Here is a 21,832-nt window from a genome sequence, read left to right as displayed (position 1 = left end):
AAATCCCACTGTGTTTGAAGTTATACAGTATATTATAAGTGGAACAGGCTCAACCGGTATCATTAGTGGAAAACTATGTAAGTGTCAGAGACACCTAGGAACTGCCCAAGCAGGTATGTCTCCTGCACCTTTATTCAGCAAGCCAGCAAATAAACACTTTCAATGCAGGAGGGCTTTGTATAGCATAACGATAACAAACAACATCCAAGCCACTAGCTAAACCTGGGCCAGTCCCTGACTAATAGGATGCCCCTAATACAGCCATCTTTAAATGGCAGCCCATGGTCCGAACACAAACTGAGCGACACTCCTGTCCGGACCGTCAGGGCGCCAGTGTACAGCACCATGTCCCCACTACTCCGCTCAGTAGTCATTGGTTGCTGGGACTGCGGGAGCCCTGCAACCAATGACATTGAGTGTACGCCCTCCCCCACTGCTTACTATCTCACAGCTCCCAGCCCAAAGCCACAAAGTAAGCCATGATATTATGTGCCCACCCCGCCCCCTGCTGTTTGTTATTGCAGTGGTGAACGCTGAGTGAGAGCGGGAGCCGCCTGGTATGATGTACTTCAGCAAGACTCCCGGCCCAGCTCTTGTCCCCTGCAGCTTTTTACCTCCTGATCCCTGCTTGCCACAAGGTATGTGGGATGTTTATTGTTAAGGGGTACTCTGATGAGCATATTTAATGTTAAGGAGCACTCTGATGGGCACATTTTCTTATAAGGGGCACACTGATGGGCACATTTAATGTAAGGTTCGCTCTGTTGGCACAACAAAATGTGCCCTTCACAGCATCCCTTGACATTAAATATGCCCATCAGAGTTTCCCTTTACATAAAATGTGCCCATCAGTGTGCCCCTTAACAAAAAATGTGCCCATCAGCATGCCCCCCTTATTTTATGATAAGGGGCATACTGATGGGCACATTTTATGTTAAGGGACACTCTGATGGGCATATTTAATGTTAAGGGGCACTCTGATGGGCATATTTTATATTAAGAGGCACGTTGTTTGGCACAACAAAATGTGCCCATTAGCATGCCCCTTAACGTAAATGTACCCATCAGAGTGCCCCTTACCCTAAAAAAGGGGGCATTCTGATGGGTACATTTTATGTTAAAGAGGCATGCTGATGAGTACATTTTATATTAAGGGGCACACTGATAGGCATATAGGTTAGTGGGGGCACAATGATGGGCACATATTATATTAAGGGGGCATGCTGATGGGGATACCTGATGTTGGCACATAATGTAAGGGGGCACCCTGATGGGGACAAATGATGTAAGGGGGCACACTGATGGGAGACACCAGATGTAAAAGGGCCTTCTAATGAAGAAACTTGACATAAAAGGGAACTCTGACGGGAATACCTGTTGTAAGGTGGCACTCTGATGGGGACACCTGATATAAGAGGGTACTCTAACGGTGGCAACTGATTAATGGGGATAGTCTGATGGGGGCACCCAATGTAATGAATTACGGTGGAAGGGGTGCCTAATGTAAGGGGGAACACTAATGAGGACATTTACAGAGTATTAGCAGAGTGTGTGGAGGAAGCAGTAAGAAAGGTGTCAGAGAGCATGGCTTACACCAAAAAAGGAATGTAGACGCATACAATCTTTCATGTGACAGACTTGTGATGCGAACCTTGGCTGAAACATTTTTTTGGTACTGGACCTCCTTGCATTTTAATTCACTACCATTGCCCTAATAGATTTCCTAAAACAAATAGGCAGCTATTGTATCGTTTAGTGCACTGTCAGCACTGAGCCTTTTCATCTACCACTGGGCATACACAGCAAAGAAGCTGGGAGATCATTAGTTAGCTCACATACTGTATATGTAAAGGCATATAGACAGCTGAGACTAATACTGATGTTAATAAAGAGGGTCTGGCTATTAGGTGAGATGTGGATCCAGGAATAGAGGCGTATTCCCACCCAAAGCTTTTCAAAGTCCCTGGTTTCCAGAACCCAGATCATAATCCAATTAAGATCTCAGAAAACAAAAAGTTTGTTTTGTTCACATCAGTCATAAACCCTGGAGCCCTTCGCCATGTGTAGGTGAAAAAGCCAGTTGACATACACAAACTGCTCATAATATGACCATTTAGTGGCTCACAATATATACACAAAACAAATAACAGTAATTTTGTGGATTTTGCATCTTGTATTCAAGACATTTATTTTGTGGCAAGTCTGATGTCTATAAGTAATTGATCCCAATAATTTAACTAGGGAAAATCCCTTTATTTTATATTAGCTGGTTTGGCTCAATCCATGTGCTTTAGATTATATTTTATGGGCACCCCTGGACAGATTATTTTTCCTGCCTCTACACCTTCTGTCTTCTGCTCTGTTCTAGGTCAGGTATCATGGATACACTGAAGTATACACTCTGCATGGACAGCAAAAATGAGAACCCAGCTGGAATGAAATGAAAGGCAGGAGAGCAGTTTGGAACAATGTATTATACACAGGAATGTGTTTCTGGCAGTTAGCTGCATGAAGTTTGAGAAGTTGTTTGATAGGTCTACCACACTAGGCCATGATCTATATTGGCCATGCTGAGTTCTGCCCCATTGTTTACCATACAGAGGACAAGTTTTTGATTAAAGTAGATACAAAATGTAACAAAATGACATTTTGTTTGCTAAATCAATATCCATCATTAGCAATTGCCTTTTTAAAAAATAAAATACTTGCTTTCACCATTGTTTTATCCTGTGTTACATTATAGTGTTGCCATGCCAATAGTCAGCACTCTGCTGATTGCTGCAAGGCATTTCTCAAGGTGGATTCCCAGGTGGCAACAGTGCACTAGGCCTACATATTCTGTGTTGAAATGCAAATTTGTAGCCTCCATTGGAATCCCATATGACAGGGAGTCAATGCAGGCGTGTAATTGAGAGACAGTGATAAGAGTGCTGTCAACCTATAAATGAAAGTTCCTGAACAAAACCCTTCATGATGGGACCACCAGGTATTATTTTCTGAAAGCTGTAGATGTCAAAAAAAAAATTACACTGCATTACAATAAAATAAAGCATTATTTAATTAATGGGTTTATACATATTTGAATAGTATGTCATGGCCATATAGGTCAATGACGTGTCCCGTCATAAAGAAAATGAGGACCCAAGTTGGCGAAATGGCCACTTATGGCCAGAACAGTTAGCCGGTTCATGAATGCGCTAGGTGTCAGTGCAACCCTCATTTAACCCAAGGCCAAATCTCAACCCTATTGACAGTCAACAAAAATGTAATAAGATCTCAAATCTGTATGTCTTATAAAAAAAAAAAACTGAATAATTCACAAAAAAGTGTGACAAAATCTTTACGGTAAATCATGATCACCAACATTTAGATCAAGATCATATCAGGTAAAGGCAGGAGGCTGTCCACATTCTGTTCATCTGTTTTGTCATATTAGTAGCCATCATAAAACAATACTTGCATTCTGGGGTGTTAAATTAACTGGAGTATTAAAGTATGATCTATAACTAGTGGTTTTCAAGCTTCAGTCTACAGCAGTTTAGCAAGGTAAGGTTACCCCTGACTGGTCTGCAAGTTCATTTTTCCACATATTGAAGGACAAAAGCCTCTCTGGAAAAAAAAAGGTTTTGGCTTTTTTAAACTTGGCTTTATACAAAAATAAGTAACGATGTAGGTATCAGAGGATGGGCAGAGATTTAACCCTGAGACCTTTAACATGAGCTTTATTAATGTATGCTTAAGGGACACCCTAGGGCAAAATGGGTAAGGTAATCATACTTTATTTATAAAGACCTAGATAATACATCATAAATCTGAAGAACATTGATAGATACAAACAAATCCAATGTCATATTTAATTTAAGCAATGTGTTGCTGTACCACCAAGACTGAAATATAGTTGTTGCTAACTTCACTGTACAGAAAATAGTTTTCTAGAGATAACATACATATTATTGTTAATATGGCTGATTTATCTATCAGGCATATGTACAATATATATGAGTGCAGCATCAAACCTAGGGACTGTAATTGTGAATTGGTGGCAACCATTGTTTGCAATTATGAGCCTGTTTATGACCACCTAGGTTACAGGCTCCTCAGGTAGGTGGAGGAGCTTATTTGTCTTACAGGAATGTCCAACCATTTGGACAACTGACTTACTCTTAAAGCAACACTTTGTATTCAATATATTTTATACACAGGGTGATCACCAACAGAAATACTAATGTATTCTTAGGATAACCTACTTCCAAGGCAAACCCACAGGACTTTGGCAGAAAACCTTGCAGATTTGCCACTAGGAACAAGAAACAACCTACAGTGTAATGTAGTGCAAAGCCTCTTTTTATAAAAGGGTGGCTTTACAGAAGTCATATTGTCAGTTTGTTTTGGAGCTTTTAAGAAGAATGAACAAAAAGTTATTTTTTATTTTCATTTTTATTTTGTATTATTATTTTTGCATTTTTTTTTTTATCATTGGTATTGTCCTACATGGTGGTGCCCAGCTTCCCATGCCATTTGTTTGAAAAAAAATCTTATTATCACTACCTATAGCCAGAATTATATAAGTAGGTTGATTTCACTGTGAAACACAAATACGTTTTGGTATATAATGTCTATATGTACAGAATACAGAGGAGGATATTTACTGAAACAAATGTACTCAGAATCTGGTGCAGCTGTGCTTGGTAGCCAATCAGCTTCTAACTTCAGCATGGTCAATTAGGCTTTGACAATAAAACCGCATCAGATATGCATCAGATTTTGCACACTCCAGTATTAGTAAATCTCCCTCAGAATGGTGAGTATGTTCTGAACAGCTTATTTAAAAATCGGACCTTGGGTTGTGTGACCGTCCTTGTATCTACTGTGCACTGTTAGGTATCTTCTGACACAAGAGTCCATGGTCTCTAATATGGCCATATTGTCTTATTTTTTGGAAAAAGTCCCTGCAAGTGTGTCCCATCTTTTTCTATGCTATGGTGAAGGAATGGATCAAAGTGCTATATGAGCACCACTCTTACCTCTTGAGTATCAATGGTATCCTTAACATTGTGAGAGTGTGTGAGGGCAGGGAAATGTCTCCTGACCTGTTATGGGCCATACATACTATCATAAAATTGGCAGAAAAATACCGCTTCTGAAGCGATCTTAAGATAAGCTGATCATTAGTACACAGCTTTCCAGAGGTGGAACAAGCATGAAAATCTTTCTCGTAGGATATCAGATAGTATGAGTTTCGTTGAATCAGTACAGTTGTCCAAAAATACAATACAATACAATACATGACATCACTTCCAAATTTTTATTTAGTCGTACGAGAATTTTCATAACTTTAGTAACCTTGCTATTTTCGATAGGAGAATAGCATGCAAAAAAAAACAGACAATCATTCGTCCAATTATTTCATCATGTGTACCAGGCATTGGTTTCTAAGTGCTATCCACAGACTTAAGCTGGCCACACATGCCTTGAATTATGGCCAATTCGGAAAGAAGTTCAAGCCGTGGGTGGCCCAGTCAGCACTTGAAAATTGTCGGCCAGCAAGGAAAGATTCCACCATTTATGCTAAAATCTATTATATTAGAAATATATGCCTATATGGCTAGCTTTAGAGTCAACAAATAACAACTTGTTTTGTTGAGTTAAGACTAGTGGCAAATTGGCATCAATGCTTCTCTTTAGTGTGTTAAACAGGCTATTCAAAGTATCAGTCATAAGGCAAACAAACACGTTTTGACATACTGTATATATGGTAAAAGCAAGGTATCCAAGCCATAACAGATGGACTCAGACAAAGCTAGAGTATCAAGTGGAGGAAAGTAATGGAAATCTATATTTACAAATCACTGGAACTGGCATTATTCTGAAAGCAGAGCAAATAATACATTTACATTTTTACCATAATATCATATTTGGAATGAAGGACCCTAAGTATTTCATAAAATTATGAAAGCAATCTACCAAAATCATAGTGCCATATTTAGAAGACACTAAAACAATTGTCACAAAATACAATGTTGCCACATTAATAATCATATCCTATATAATGGTGATTCCATATAAATTGTTTGTGTGACATCTGACAGCGCTATTGAACGTATTTGACAGGTTTTAGCAGGTGCATCATGATCCTGTAATATTTAAAATGTTGGTGCTGCTCATCAGGGGTGTATCTACCACCAGGCAAACAAGGTGTTTGCCTTGGGCGGCATTTTTCAAGATTAATACAAGAGGATTAAGAGGGCCCTGCTCAGAAGAGCTTACAATGTAATAGAATGGGGCAGGTGGTACAAAAGATTGTAACTGTGGGAAATGAGCTGATGGAAGTGGTAGAAGATTTTTTGGAGACATGAAAGGCTTTTCTGAAGAGATGAGTTTTTAAGGATCACCTGAAGGTAGCAAGAGTAGGGGATAGCCGAATCGGTGGAGTTAGCTAGTTCCAGAGGATGGGAGAGGCTCTGGAGATGAGCATGGGAGGAGGAGATGAGAGAGCTTGAAAGTAGGAGGTCTTGAGAACAATGGAGAGGATGATTTGGGAGATTATTTGGAGACAAGATTGGTGATGTAGCTGGGGGCAGAGTTGTGAATGGCTTTGTATGTTGTAGTTAATATTTTGAATTTAATTTGCTGGGTGATTGGGAGCCAGTGTAGAGATTGGAGGAGAAGGTTGTCAGACACTGAGCGGTGTATAAGTCTGGCAGCAGCATTCATGATAGACTGAAGAGGGGGATAGCCTCTGGAGAGGCAGGCCAATTAGAAGGGAGTTGCTATAGTCAAGGCAAGAGATAACGAGGGAGATCATGAGCAGTAATTCTAGCACCAGACCTCCTCTGTATATCTAAAGTGGTAACCTGTAAAGGCTTTTAAAGTGTCGCCTATGGATAGTAAAATTGATGCCGTTTGCACAGGCGTACACAATTTTAAATTGGCTGGGATAGGACAAATTTAGATGGGGGACGCCCGATTTAAATCTTGCCTAGGACAGCACAAAACCAAAAAACACTACTGCTGATAGTACTTAATGTGGCAGGATCTCAAAGCTTACCGCTGACTTGTTTAACAAAACATGTATCCCTAATGTGAGGAATGCTATGCTTTTTAGCATGTGATACTCTAACATGCTTGTGTGACAGCATATTAATATAATAATTTGTGTTAAATGAGAAAAAATAAAAATAACAGCTATATTAATTAATACTCATTATATTCTTTTTATAGTAAAGCGACTTTTAAAGGTAGACTTCAAGCTACAGTATATCGCAACATATTCTATTTTATTGATGACAATTCATATATAAATAAAAATAGACATAATAATAACAACCACTACAACAGCAGCAGCAATGTTAGATAGTATATACGTATTGTTACAAACTTAAAGAATACATTTACCTTTCATAATACAATACATGTTACACCCATATTCAGGGTGTAACATGCAACATATTACTGTTGCAGCAGCCCCAATCCCCCCAATTCCCCATTGTGACAGTGAATGGAGGATCTCCTCCCCAAACTCACTATCACAATTAATTAATAAAAAAATTAAAAAGCGGCTGTGTATGGCTCCGCTCACCTGGCTGCATCATTTATTCACAGATCTCTGTGAATGTGAGAACTACAAGTACTGACAGATGGCTTGTATTTTTCAATGAATTACCAGGGTGTTGTTGAGAGCTCTAGGTAGTTCATTGATACTTCCTATCAGTGTGTAACTGCCTATGAGCTACGAGCAGACAGCTTACCCTGACAGTCTGCGAGAGCCCTGCATTGCACCCGCAATCTGCTGATCGCAGGTGCAATGCTTTGCAGACTCCTTGTAAAAAAATATTAAAGACATATTTTTTTCCTGTAAAAAGATGTGCATTTATTATTATTATTATTTTTACAAAGGTGAATGTATCCTTTAATATAAGGCATTAAATGCTAAGATCTCATATTAAACAGGCCCACTTCTAATTGCCTGGGGAGGAAGGGGAGATTGCTTGTACCATATTGTGACAGGACTACCATGGGTCCAGAATTTCTCTACACTTTTGGCTCCATAATCTCCAGCTATCCCCTTTAGGGATTTCATTTATGTTGAAATGTTATCATTTAATGCATTTTATTACAGGAAAGCACTATTGTAAACTCAATGGAAATGTATGGCTGCTGTGTAACCTTTTTACCATTGGTTCAGACAAAGTGGATCTATGTACGAACCGTGTTGATCACAATTTGCTGTTGGTAAAATAAGATTGAATATGTTTATATCATATGAATAGTCACTTGTAATATGTGTATAACAGGTATACAATGGAGCTTTACTTTTCTACATTTACTGTATATGGGTTGTGTTCAATAGAATAGAATACTTTATACATGTGGTTGTTATGTACTGTATCTTGGAGGCTGTCTTTACAAGTCTCTTTACTATAAAAAATATAGCAAGTATTGAGCGTTTATGGGATGGTAGCACAAAGAATTCATCTGAGTGTCACTTAATAAAAAACTCCCACTATCAATAGTAAGTGTTATGTCAATCTAACATAACTGTTAAAGATGAAGCCAAGAAAACAACTAAATACACAATTTGAATACAAATACAGGAGCCAGTATGCCTTGCAAAGGATTTGTATTTTTGTCCTTCCAGTCTTGTGATTTAGCGCTGCATTTTTTACATTTTCACTTTTACAATTTTTATTATTCTTGATGCTGGTTGCTATTTTTATTTTTGTTTATATTGTGTAGCGCAATTTTGTCCTAAATATTTTGTTTAGTCTTGTGATTTAGCCTTGCCGGACGATAGAGCAGTGGCGGCTGGTGGAATATTTTTTTGGGGGGTGGCAAACAATGCACCCACAGCCACCCCCTTGGTCAGTCAGGTCACCCACATGCCTCCGTGAGTCAGTCCACTCAGAGCCCTGTCTTTTGGACATGCTGTACACATTCTCCAAGTACAGAGCAGGAGGAGCCTGCCGCCATACCGTCCCCACCCTCCTCCTCCCTCCTCCTCCTAGACCAATTGGCTCTCTTCTCATTTCGGCCAATTGGGAAACGTGTCTCAGTACCCGCTTTCTGATTGACCAGGAGGAAAATCAATGTGACAATAGCAAATATTCCTTCACTATTGCCACACAACTGGTTGGACTCAGGGTGCAGTGCGCTGTGCCCCAAGCCCACCCTTTTTTGAAGCCTAATCACAAGCTTCAAAAAAAAAAATCCATGCTTCCAGGTGACCCCCATGTAGATTAGGGGGCCGGACACATAGATAGGAGGTTTGGTGCCCATGCGCCCTGTATTAAGGGTAACCACTGCAGTAGAGCCTCTGCTGCAGCTGAACACTAAAGCTAGGCCACTGTCATGCCCACAGTCACAGTGAAGGGACAGCAGTAGCTCTACTCTCTGTCAGCGTGTTTCTTTTCATCCCATGTGCATTCAGTAAGCCCAATTGGCAATTGTGTTTTCCCTACCACCACCAGAGTAATGGTATACAGGGGAATACAAGAGGCTGACACTAAATCTGGCCACACACTGGGCAAATTTCATCCAGTTCTTAATGTACCCATTGAAAGTTGAGCCACGGGTGGCTATGTCAGCACCACTCCACCCATCATGTAATCTAAAAATTGAAGAATCCACAGCCACTGTTTGAGTATTCAAACAGCCAGGAGTACTGGCTGTCAGAATATGATAGCCATCAGTGGGAAATTCGTCCATCCCATGCTGTTTTGCGTGGATGGGGGATCAATTGATTTCACTGGCAATCAATTGCTCTGCAATCATTTTTGTTAGCCCAGCTTCTGTTGAAGAGAAATGACCAAAAAATGTCTGCTGATTGGCTCTTGATCAGCGCTCTCAGTCAATGGCTGGGAGCACTGACCAGAGTATTAGAACACAATGGATAAGCAGGGGAGATTGTTATTACAGCGGCTCTGACCTGAGCTGTCAGTTATTTTTTTTCATTCAACACGCTGGGTTTAATGAAAAAAAAACTAGTAGGGCTCATTTACACTTGCTTCGGCTTCAACACACATTAACAGCTAGTTTACACTTGCTTTAAAGCAAGGCTTCGGACAGGCTTTGTTAAAGCGGTATTGTACCCAAATATTTCAGTCAATCTGAGCCCATTCATTTACTTTCATTGATGCTCAAATGCCCCTTTAAAAAATTAATCTCGCCGTAATTACCTTTTTATTTTAATTATTAGGTGTACTTCCGGTCTCTCCTCCCGTGGGAGTAGGCGTGTTTTTCGCCTTTCCCCTGCTCTGCGAAGTACCCTGGGAGCTTCTTCTGAGTCTTCCCAAGATTCTGTGCGGATCATTGTCTGGCCGAAATCTCGTGAGAGCTCATTTGTATATGTTTGGTTGCCATCACAACGTGGCGGGAACTTCCGACGACGCCGGCCGTTGTGATGGCAACCCGGAATTTTACAGCGCTGCTCCCTGTTATACAATGAGCATGCGCAGGATCGAGCAGGGAATCCTGGAGCACAGCATTCACTCCTGGAAATAAATGATTGTGGGCTTCAAATGCCCACAAGCAAAATGAAAACCGCCAGGATACATTTATATAACATCATATTGCTGACGAAATCGGAAAGCAGGGGAAAGATTTAACACAGCAAGTGAGTACTCACTGTGCATTACTAAAGTAGTTCAATGACCCAGGAAAAAAAAAACGGATCGGTCAATGGAATCCCGCTTTAAAGCTCTCTGAACACTAGTCAAAGCCCATATCACTAAATAAAATGGTTAGCTTACAGTCCCGTTTATACCTTGCTTTTGATTTGCTTCGGCTTCACTTTAAAAATGATACCCCATGTATCTTTAGTGGTGCTTCAAAGCTTCTTCACAGCCTCCATACAAGTCAATAGCAAACTCACTTACAGCCCCACTAAAGCCTCAATGAAGCCCCATTGAAGCTCCACCAAAGCCTCATCCAAGCCTCATTGAAGCACCAAGCAAAAGCAAGGTGTAAACAGGACTGTAAGCTAACCATTTTATCCAGTGTCTGGAGCTTTGACTGGTGTTCAGAGAGCTTTAAAAAGCGTGCCCAAAGCCTTGTTTTGAAGCAAGTGTAAACTAGCCCTAAGTGTATATGAGGCTTAAAAAGTAGTTGCAAAGGCTCAAGGATTTTTATCTTCATTCGTTCTATGCATGCAGGTAAAAAAACTTACTTGTACAGCTCCCTCCCTCAGTCCTCCCTAAACTTACCTCAATCCCACAATGTGCATGATACCCGAGGCTCTCGCTCCTGATTGGATGAGATGGAGTAGCAGGAGCCATTGGCACCCACTGCTGTCAATCACAGCCAGTGAAGCGGGAGTGGGCTAAGCAGTGCTATCTCTGTCTTATGATCGCAGAGAGTCGGCTCGGGAGCAAACACGCACAAGTGCCCCCACAGCAAGCAGCTTGCTATGGAGGAATTTAGAAAGGGGGAGGAGCCCACAGCGCTGGCTGGAGATTTGAGAAGAGGACTGCTCTGTGAAAGAGCAGGTAAGTATGACAAGTTTAGTATTTTTTTTGAATAAAATGCTTTCCTTTACAATCAATTTTAACCCTTGTACACACAGTCAGATATTCCGATGGAAAATGTCCAATTGGACCGTGTTGTCAGACAATCCGACAGTGTGTGGGCTCCATCGGACTGTTTCCCTTGGAAACGGACAAAGTTAGAGAGCTTGGCTATAAAACTTTCCGACAACATGATCCGATCAGACTTTGTCCGATCATGTGTAGAGAATTCCGATCGGACAAAGGGCCACGCATGCTCAGATCAAATTCCTAGACCAAAGCTATTGGCTACTAGCCTGAACGTAGTCCCGTCGTAACGAAATAACGTCATCACATTCTGAATGATCAGATTTTCCGAAAACTTTGTCCGACCGTGTGTATGCAACACAAGTTTCGGACAAAATCCATCAGACAAAATCCAACGGATTTTGTTGTCAGAATGTCCGACCATGTGTACAAGGGCTAAGATGATTTAACAACTTCCAGTTTAATAATAATAATAAACACAATGCAACAGAGTTTGTAATTGCGAAACATGTAGCGCTCAGGCAACATCGACCTTTGCCAAACTTGCTATTTTGTTAAAAACAGTAATTATTATAGAAATAAGTCTAAATATAAAATGAAAAACACAATAACAGAAATAACTATAACCAGAAAGCATGCAACAAGTCGCTTCCAAAAAAAAAAAGTACCATGTGATTAACACGGTAAAGCACATGTTGTATTGTGGTCTGTCAGTCTGCATTATGAATTTGGTACAGTACATGAGGGTGGAACTTCCTGTACACAAAAACATAAAAGCTCCATAGGCAACAGCATAACAAAAAGTACTGTAGAGCATTCTGACTTTTGACGTAAGGGATCAAACGCTGTCTAGCACATCAGCCATGAATGGGATTCCCCTCCCCCCACTCTGAGGCTTGAGGAAACTCCAGTCACACCATCTGCAATGTGAATACCTGGCATTTTTTTGCAGTTTAGACCCTTTCCTGCCTCATTATTGGGGAAAAAAAAAGAAATTACTTGTGAGAAGCTAATGGTCTGCTAGCCAATCCCATCCCCCCCACTGTAGTTCTGTAAATTGCTCAATGACAATAACGAAGCAAGGCTAAGTGACAGGCTAAACGCACAAAAGGGTTGTACAAAAATCCAACCTGATGTAAAGACATATAAAGAAGACACGTTGCCATTACCAAAAGGGAAGTTTAGCGTAATGACACAAGGCAGCTCAATCTATTACAGGACATTGTGCACTGGGTACAGTGAGTGGGGGATGGGGTGCTTAAACACCACTCAAATGAATGGATAATCTCACTTACCTCACACTGGATGTGGGTTCAAAACACAACGCTTTAGATCTCCGAAAACCGGTTGATTTAGTCCTTAACTTCTTGCTGGAACAACACTGTCAGCACACTGACTTTTCTTTTCTTCTCACTAACTGTGCATGGTGGTAACTCTCCTTTTGTAGGTCCTGGGTTTACAAACCAAAAAAAAAAAAAAAAAAAAATGAAAAATATATATCTCAACGGTGATCTTTTTAAAAAAAAAAAAAAAATCCCTCCAGAATAAAAAAAAAAAAAAGAAAACAGAAAAAAAATAAAATATAAAAAAAACAATCCTTGATCCCAAAGCCAGGCTGCAAAGCCAGTGGAAAGTTTTAGCCTTTATTATAAGTAGGGTGTCTTTATTTGTATTATTATTGTGGTGCTCTATTCTTGCTGTGACAATCAGAGTGTACAGCTAACTAGTTCATTAGCAGAGTTAGTTAGTCTGTGTTTGTGTGTGAGTGAAGCTCCCACAGACACAGCAGCAGCAGCTCAAAGAGGGGGGGGGGGGGGGGGGGGAGAGCGAGAGAGAGAGAGAGAGAGAGAGAGAGAGAGAGAGAGACTGGCAGGAAAAAAAAAAAAAAAGATCCACACACATACATACAGAAATTGAGACACTGAGCCAGTGACCTCCTAGAGAAAAAAAAAAAAAAAGGAAAAAACACAGCCACTGACCTGAACTTGAGAAGCAAAAAAATAAGAAATATTTTCCAACTACGCTTTCTCGGAAAGATTTTAACCTAAAACGCTTAATTAAGGTGCAACGTCTTTACGCTTCTTTTATTTACAAACATCGCCGCATAAAGTAAGAAGATTATGTTGTAGCGGACATTAAAAAGAAACGCTAAACAAATGCACAAAAAAATAAAAAAATAAATAATTATGCCGATCTGTAATAACAAAGAGCAATCCACATTCGTCGAAGCTTGAGTGGGGGGGAGGGGGGCACTATAGTTGTCATGTGCATCTGCAGATACTGACGTATTTATATTTATATTTATACATATATATATATATATATATATATATATATATATATAAATATATATATATATATTTATTTATATGTATCAATGAAAGCATATAAATATACAAGCGTGTTTATATCTATGTACATGTACGCATACAAATTTAGATATATTATATTTACAGCTCTGTATCATGTATATGTTATAAGGCCACTTTAAATTGCTGATGTGTATATAAATATATATATATATATATATATATATATATATATATGCGTATGCATATGCACACACATATATATATATATATATATATATATATATATATATATATATATATATATATATATATATATATATATATATATATATATATGTAAGCATTCACAACAGTAACATGTTATACATACTAGAAATGGTTGCATGTACAATAACAAAAGCATCAAACCAACAACAATCTATACAGCGATAGCTATGCAACACAATATCATAATGGCTTCGACGGCGTGACATTATGTGACGTTAATGTTTCATGTTGTGCTTTAGATACACAAAATAGGAAAATTGTTGGACTTACAGCATCTTCCAAAATTGTGATTCAGCAGAAACGGATATATACACTAAAAAAAAAAAAATGTTAGTCTATGACCCAGAAAGTCTTATTTTTTTTCAGCAGATTTTGTGTACGAGCCTTGTCTGGTTCTTTACAAGTTAGCACGTTTTTCTTAGATCCTTACACATTACTGTGGAAAGAGGAAAACAAATAAAAAAAAAAAAAAGAAAGAAGAGTGCCTTAAAAAGCAAGCATAAGTACATGATGCAACATTGCCCTGATTACATGTGCTTCCCTTCCCCCAACGCTTGCTGGTGGGAGTGCTGTTTTTTCCGCCTGTAGGGTCACATTGTGGTTGATTGATTCTCCTTTCGCCTTGCTCAGTCATTCAGATTTGGAAAGTAAATAACAAGTTGACATCATTACAGCTCTCTGCATTACTGTGACACATTCCTCTGCTACCACGCAACATCTAATAGAAGCGCAGAAAAAAACAGGAATAGCTGTCTACGCCCTGTAATCTTATTCTGTGTTTTAATACAGTGGAATTTATTATTTTCACTGCGGATGTTCGATGTTTTTAGGCAATGCCCTTGACCGCACATCGAGGCAGTCATATTAGGAAGAGGTTATCCTTTTAAAGGCAATATAGAGAGCCCTAAAAATAAGAAAGTGGATAGCACGGTATTTATAGGCAATTTTTAGCTTGTGTATGTATGTCCACAATTGGAGGTTGTGTTGCTGCATACCGGCCTGCAGCATTAGATAGAGCCTAGGCCCTGCATATGTAGTATGTTGCCAGCGGCCTGGAAAGATCAATGTGCGCAGGAAGGCTCCTAACGTCACCTACTAATAGTTACTTGAAACCCCCCACTCCATATAAAAACACAAATAGGGCGGAGAGGATACCCATTGAAATAGCAAAGACAGTAATCTAAGAAGAGCATGTTGATATCATACCCAAGGTACTCCATCCTTATGATGCTTTAGGCATTACTACTGGAAACATTTATGCCCCATTGACGTCTTTGCAGTGTGTTACTGCATGCAAGTCAACATGCGATGCAATGTTCGTTGTCATGTTTTTGCATAAAACAATTTTGAATGGGCTGTGAAGGCATCTCATCCCAATTCAAACTGAGCCAGGCCCCTTTCTTGGCAACACTGCACATCACAACACACTGTAGAGCATAAATGTACATATCTGCTCTTTCCTAGTTCTCCTACTCTCCGTCACAACGTTGCTTCAGTGTTACCTACAACTCTGTCTCCGTCTCTCCACTTCTTCCTTCTGCAGGGGTCCCCCAAAGCTCTGTTCTTGGACACCTTCTCTTCTCTATCTACACCCCCTGCCTTGGTCACATGGTAACCTCCAATGGCTTTCAATACAACTATTCGTTCCCCCTCTGACGCCAGAAAACTATGTGTAATCTTAGACTCTGTCCTGTCCTTTCAGTCCCAAATCTAATCACTATCAAAATCTTGTAAACTTCACCTCCCTGATATCTCTAAAATTCACCCATTTCTAACTGATGAAACCACCCAGTTACTTATTTGCTCCCTCATTATTGCTTGCCTTAACTACTGCAAATCTCTTCTCATAGCCCATAGGCTATCTCCTCTTCAGTCTATCATGATTGCTGCTGCCAGACTCATCTACCTTACCAATCCCTCCATTGGCTTCCGATTGTATAGCAAATTAAATTTGAAATAGTAATAACAACATACAAAGCCACCTATTTACAACTCTACCCAGAGCTACACCTTCTCTCCAAATATCACCCAAACCATCCTCTCCTCTACATCCAAGACACTACTATCAAGACCTCTCTAGCTCCCTTGACTCCTTCCCCCATGCCCATCCCTAAGACTTCTCCAGGGCCTGTCCTATCCTCTGAAACTCTCTACCTCAATCTGTCCAGCTATATCCTACTCTGACTACCCTTAGGTGATCCCTGAAAACTCATATCTTCAGGAAGCTCAACCTGCCTCTATCTATCATCAGCTCATCCCCCACAGTTATTATCTTTTGTCCATTTGCCTCACTCAGTTAGATTGTAAGCTTTTATGAGCAAGACCTTCTTAATCCTCTTTTATTTTATTTTATTGTATTGTAACTGTATTGCCTCTCTTTATTTTGTAAGGCGATGTACAAACTGTTGGCACTATATAAATCCTGTATAATAATAATAATGCTGTGCTGCATTTCAGGTCTTTTATTTTTTACCATTGGATTAACATTGCAACTAGAAGTATGCCATCAATTGCAGTAACCACCTCAGGTGGCACATGGTGATGTCCATACTAGATGCACTGCAACTCAGTAATGTTTCCCTAAAACACAGGGTAGCACTACCAAGCTGGCAGCTGGTCCATTCAGGTTTAATGGATGTTATTGTGCAGGTGCCCACATACACCATATAGTTACATGGTTAGTAAGGTTGAATAAAGACACCAGTCCATCCTGAGTGAGTGTCTTCAATTGTCCCTATTCCTGTACATTGCACATTCACATCAGTCCCTACCCTCAAGGAGCCCACAATCCAAGGTCCCCATTCATATACTAGGACCAATTTTGGACAGAAGCCAATTAACCTACCTGCATGTCTTTGGAGTGTGGGAGGAAACCCATGCAGGCACAGGGAGAACATGCAAACTCCAGGCAGGTAGCGTCGTGGTTGGGATTTGAACCAGTGACGCTTGCTTACTGCTAGGTGAGAGTGCTAACCACTACACCACTATGCTGCCTAGAAGATGCTGTACAGCTCAGCTTCCTGCTTTCTAGCAACCAATGCCTGCTGCAAAGTGTTATTGGTTGTTAGGATGCTGGCCTCTGAGCCACAGCATCATTGGTTGCTATGCCAGCATCCAGCAACCAAGGAAGGGAGTTAACAAATATGGGGTGGCATCCTGAGATGGGGATGACAATAACCCGGAGGAGCAAAAATGCCTAACCTAGGCATGTTTCTGATCTATATATACTAAAGTGCGTAGTACCATGCGTGGCCACAATGCAGGCCTTAAACTATAATGCCGCATACACATGACCAATTTTCCCATGTGAATAACCGCCAAAGGTTTTTCCGACTGAGTTCCGCTGAAACTGTCATGCGTATACATGATCACATCAAAGTCCGATCGTTAAGAATGTGGCGACGTACAGCACGTACAACGGGACTAGAAAAAGGAATTTCAATAGCCAGTAGCCAATAGCTTCTGCCTCGTACTTGCTTTAGAGCATAGTTTTTGGTCCATTGGAACAGCATACAGACGAGAGGTTTTCCCAATAGTTATTGGTTCCATCGGAAATATTTAGAACATGTTCTATTTCTAGATCCATCAGAATTTTCATTAAAAAAAGTCAGATGAGGCATACACACAATCAGAATATACAAAAAAAGATTCCGTCTGACATTTTCTGTCGGACATTCCGCTTGTGTGAACGCGGCATAAGGCGTATTAGAAGCATTTGGTTCCATGTGAACTAGACTCAAGTTTATGAGTTTGCATTACAGTCAGCATATCCTCTATAATGTTCCACAGCCTTGCTTTCAACACCGAACACACATGCTTATCTTTATTTGTGGTTATTTTCAAGGTGACTTTCATCAGCTTGCTTTGTTCCCCACATCTACGGTTCTGGTACTAGGAATTTCATGTGTTCCTCAATCTTAATAGTGGCTATATATCTCAGAACAATTTTAGTCTAATAATGTTTTTTAAACATTTATGAATGCCTTTGTTAAAAGGTCATGATAGATGGGCTCTTGTGTAATATACTGCACATAACGTCAATCAGCTGAATTGGAAATATTGAACAGTTTACTATTATTAATGTTTATTTCTCTTTATGAATCCATCATTCACTTGAGTTACTACTTTTTATTGCAGAAAAAAGGGTCCCCCTTTCAATCAAATACTGGTGTGTACTTTTAAAACAACCACTGCAGCAATAAAATATGTTTCGATAAAATAAATGGCTAGTTTTCATTAATGCTACTGAACAATTCAACCACTTATTGGTGGCAACCTAATTTGCAACACATATGGTATATTGGGACAAACAGATAAACACACGTATACAAAAACTTCTTTTCACCCTGTGCAGCATGAAAATGAAAATGCAAACTGCAGCTTCTGTCCCAGTGTAAATCTGCAGTTCCATTTATTTTTGTTTGTCCGCACATTGATAGTCTGTATTTCAAGGATTTTTACACATGCAGCTATGCTAGATATACATAGCTCGAATTTTTGCCATTTTCTCTTAAAGTGGCTGGTCCTATCTGCACCACCAGGCTCAACAAACATTAATTTGAAAATTGAATAAACAGGTTGGAAAATTCTTGACCCCGCTGACTGCAGTCACCATTCAGGTTTTATGACAGATGCCAGGGCAGTAGCTGTCAGAATACAATAGCCAGCAGGGGAGATTTTTCCATTTCATTTGAATGAGAAAAATCTACATTTGTATGGCTAGCCTTTATGTTTGCATGCAGTTCCACTTGTGTGGCTGGGCCTAGTTCAAAACAGACATGTACAAGTTGCATCTACTGATTTGTTGCATTCTGCCCTGCCTAAGCACTTCGTTGCACCGATATGTAACACAATGGTTTTGCAAAGAGAACCTAAAGCCTCGTACAAGCCACTGGGCTGAACCCAAAAAAACTGACAGCTCAGGTCAGAGCCGCCGTACTAACAATCCAATGTTAGTACAATAATCTCCCCTGTTGTGCCATTGTGTTCTGACAGAGCGATGTCCCCTCTCCCCAGAACACTTTGGCCAGCGCTCTAAGTCATTGGCTGAGAGTGCTGATTGGGATCCAGTCAGCAGACCTTTTTCTGTCATGGCCCTTCGACAGAAGCTGGCTAAATGACCGGCTTCTGCCAGGCTTGCTGATATGCACACGGGCCAAATGCCGGTTTCTATTGAACCAGCCAATGCTGCCCAACATTCGCGCCATTTCTTAAGCCTGGTACACACTAATAGTTTTTTTTTTCGTTCAACCCAGCAGGTTGAACAAAAAAAAACTGTCAGCTCTGGCGGAGACACTTTACTAACAATCTGACATTAACACAGCGATCACCCCCGCTGAGCTGTTGTGTTCTTAAAGGGGGGGGGGGGGGGCGGCTCCCCCACCTGTCACCTACCTTGTGGCTGAGCCTGACACGCAGAAGGAGGCCTCTCGCACAGCCCCAACTCAAGAACCACTGATGTTGGGACAGTGGTTGCAGAAATGCAGTGAGGTACAGGTGAGTAGTAGGTTCATTACCAAAGCTGGATGGTAAGCTGGAGCTGAAGACAGCAGGCAGCGGACCCCTGCTTGGTGTATAGTGACAGCAGCAGCATCTGGATTTGTGGTTGGACAAGCCAGGCCGGCTTGTGTTGGACCAGCTGACATACACAAGGGGCCAAATGTCGATCTTTTTGTTTGTAATCGGATGATGTCTCACGACATTCCACCATCATTTATGGGGCTTTATGCTATCCATGGACTATTCAGCCAACACTGGCTGATAAAGTGGTTGCTGCTACATTGATTCCTGTCCATGATACTGACTGTCTTCTATTTCCAGATGGACCTACTTAACAATGATATAGTGTACTGGATTGTGATTACTGTATCTGGTCTGTATTAAAGGAAAACTTGTTACTATTGATAGATTTAAGAGAAGTGACCTGCCGCAGTACCAAGTAGCAATGGCATGCTTCCATCCCGGGTAAATTGTATAAAGAAAAAAGTGGGCAAGTGGGACTTTAAATGAAGCATGTCAATTGAAAATAAAAATAATGAATACATGTGAGTAGATTAAATGATTTAGGCCGCGTACACACGCGCGGACTGTTCGCCCAACCTTGTCCGCTGAACAGTGTTTGGGCGGACAGTCCGCTCGTGTGTGGGGCTTCAGCGGACAGTTTCAGCGGACAGTTGGCCGAACAAGGTCTTACGGAAATTCCGAAAAACTGTCCGCTGAAACCTTGTTTCAGCGGACTGTTCGCTCGTGTGTAGGCTTGTTCGGCCAACTAAGTCTCGCGCATGCTCAGAAAGGATTTCCACGTCGGAAGGTTGCATTGCAGTGTATAGGACGTCGTATTTTTCGTCCCGTCGTACGTGCCGTTCACGTCATCGCGCACGGTTTCAGCAAACTGTTCGTCCGTCGTGTGTGGCCATGTCCGTCCATGCTAAGTTTGAGCGGACTGTTCGCTCAAACTGTTGGACGGACAAAGTTGGGCCAACAGTCCGCGCGTGTGTACGCGGCCTTAGATTTAATTTATAATCAAAAACCCCTAAAGGTAGTGCATGAGCTGAATGCATACAATAATAATAATACAGTAATATAAATACAGATATAAAATTAATATATTTTCATAATAATAATCATCAGAGAATCTGGAGTACAGACAAATCAATTGACATACATGGATGCAGTCCATATCTGAAATACATAAATTACCAATCAAAATCAAAAAATCACAAACTCTATAGGACAAAATTGATATTATCAAGGATTAAAATAAGCTTAATTGGGCATCCTTAGTTTGAGAACCCAACGTGTTTCTTGGCTTCTTGCCTTCTTGCCAGTCATCAGGGGTGGGATGCATGTTTGAATATGCAAATGAATATGACAAGTATTAATATATGTGGAATCTCAGTTAAATAGAGAGAGTATCAAATTGATCCACTTGATTGAAAAAAATTCTTACAATATAGCCCAAAAGTTTGGCAGAACTTCCAGCAATGGGATCTGTTATAATATGAGATATAACCATCTCATCCGAGGTTGAGGCAGGGTTCCGACCATCCCCCCAACAATGTCAGAGGGCGGGCCAGGGGGAACAGAAGCCAACCGACCCAGATGCCCACAACACCAGTCCATTAGGTTCTGAATGTATATGTATTACCCAAATCTGTGAAAAAGAAAAAAGAAAAAAAAAAAGAGGAGAAATGTGATGTGTCACAACAAAAAAAATCCTCCCAAAAAAACAAAAATTGAATGTGTTAAATGGATATAGCTAATTACTGAAAAATGTGTGTAAATGAGATATGCAAAAATGATTAGGAAATAGGAAAAAGCTAAATGTGTGTGTTGCGCCCTGCTCCTGATGAGCAGACGCTATTGTTTTTTTCAAATTTAATTATCTGAAGCTGTAGTTTGGCTCAGAATAATTTCTCTAAAAGATTCCCACCTGACCATAGGTGTCGCTGTCACCGTCAGTGGGTGTGGAACCGCAGCAGGCTGGATGCATTGAATATCGCCTCTTGCTCGGAAATGGTTCAGTGGGTATGGTTTCCCTGCTTTGCCTTCTGGGAGAGGGCATTTAAGGTACCAACGCCATTTTTCTGTGTTCGTCTTTCGAGGTCCATGATCCCAACCCCAGGGCCCTCCTGGGGTATATACCCCTGATGACCGAGGCTTCACAGCTGAGAGTGTAGGCCCAGGAATGTCTTGGGGCCTACTGATCCAGGGGTGGTCCTGTGC

At 40.6% G+C, this 21,832-nt stretch overlaps 1 protein-coding gene across 2 annotated transcripts in view; it reads right to left on the bottom strand.

The window, feature by feature from the left end:
• The window catches only part of TBL1X (transducin beta like 1 X-linked), a 475,925-nt gene extending 461,175 nt beyond the window's left edge, over nucleotides 1–14,750 (bottom strand). For both annotated transcript variants that reach the window (XM_077480837.1, XM_077480836.1), the window contains exons 1-2: nucleotides 14,378–14,750; nucleotides 12,824–12,978 (exon numbers count right to left, since the gene is read on the bottom strand). The gene's annotated coding sequence lies outside the window, so the exon portion shown is untranslated. The remainder of the gene's footprint in view (nucleotides 1–12,823; nucleotides 12,979–14,377) is intronic.
• Between the last annotated feature and the right edge of the window lie 7,082 nt (nucleotides 14,751–21,832).

This window comes from Lithobates pipiens, unplaced genomic scaffold, assembly GCF_037356315.1.
Source record: "Lithobates pipiens isolate NorthernLeopardFrog02 unplaced genomic scaffold, aLitPip1_a1.2 Scaffold_16, whole genome shotgun sequence".
Classification (NCBI taxonomy): Eukaryota; Metazoa; Chordata; class Amphibia; order Anura; family Ranidae; genus Lithobates; species Lithobates pipiens.
This window is presented reverse-complemented; position numbering and strand designations above follow the sequence as displayed.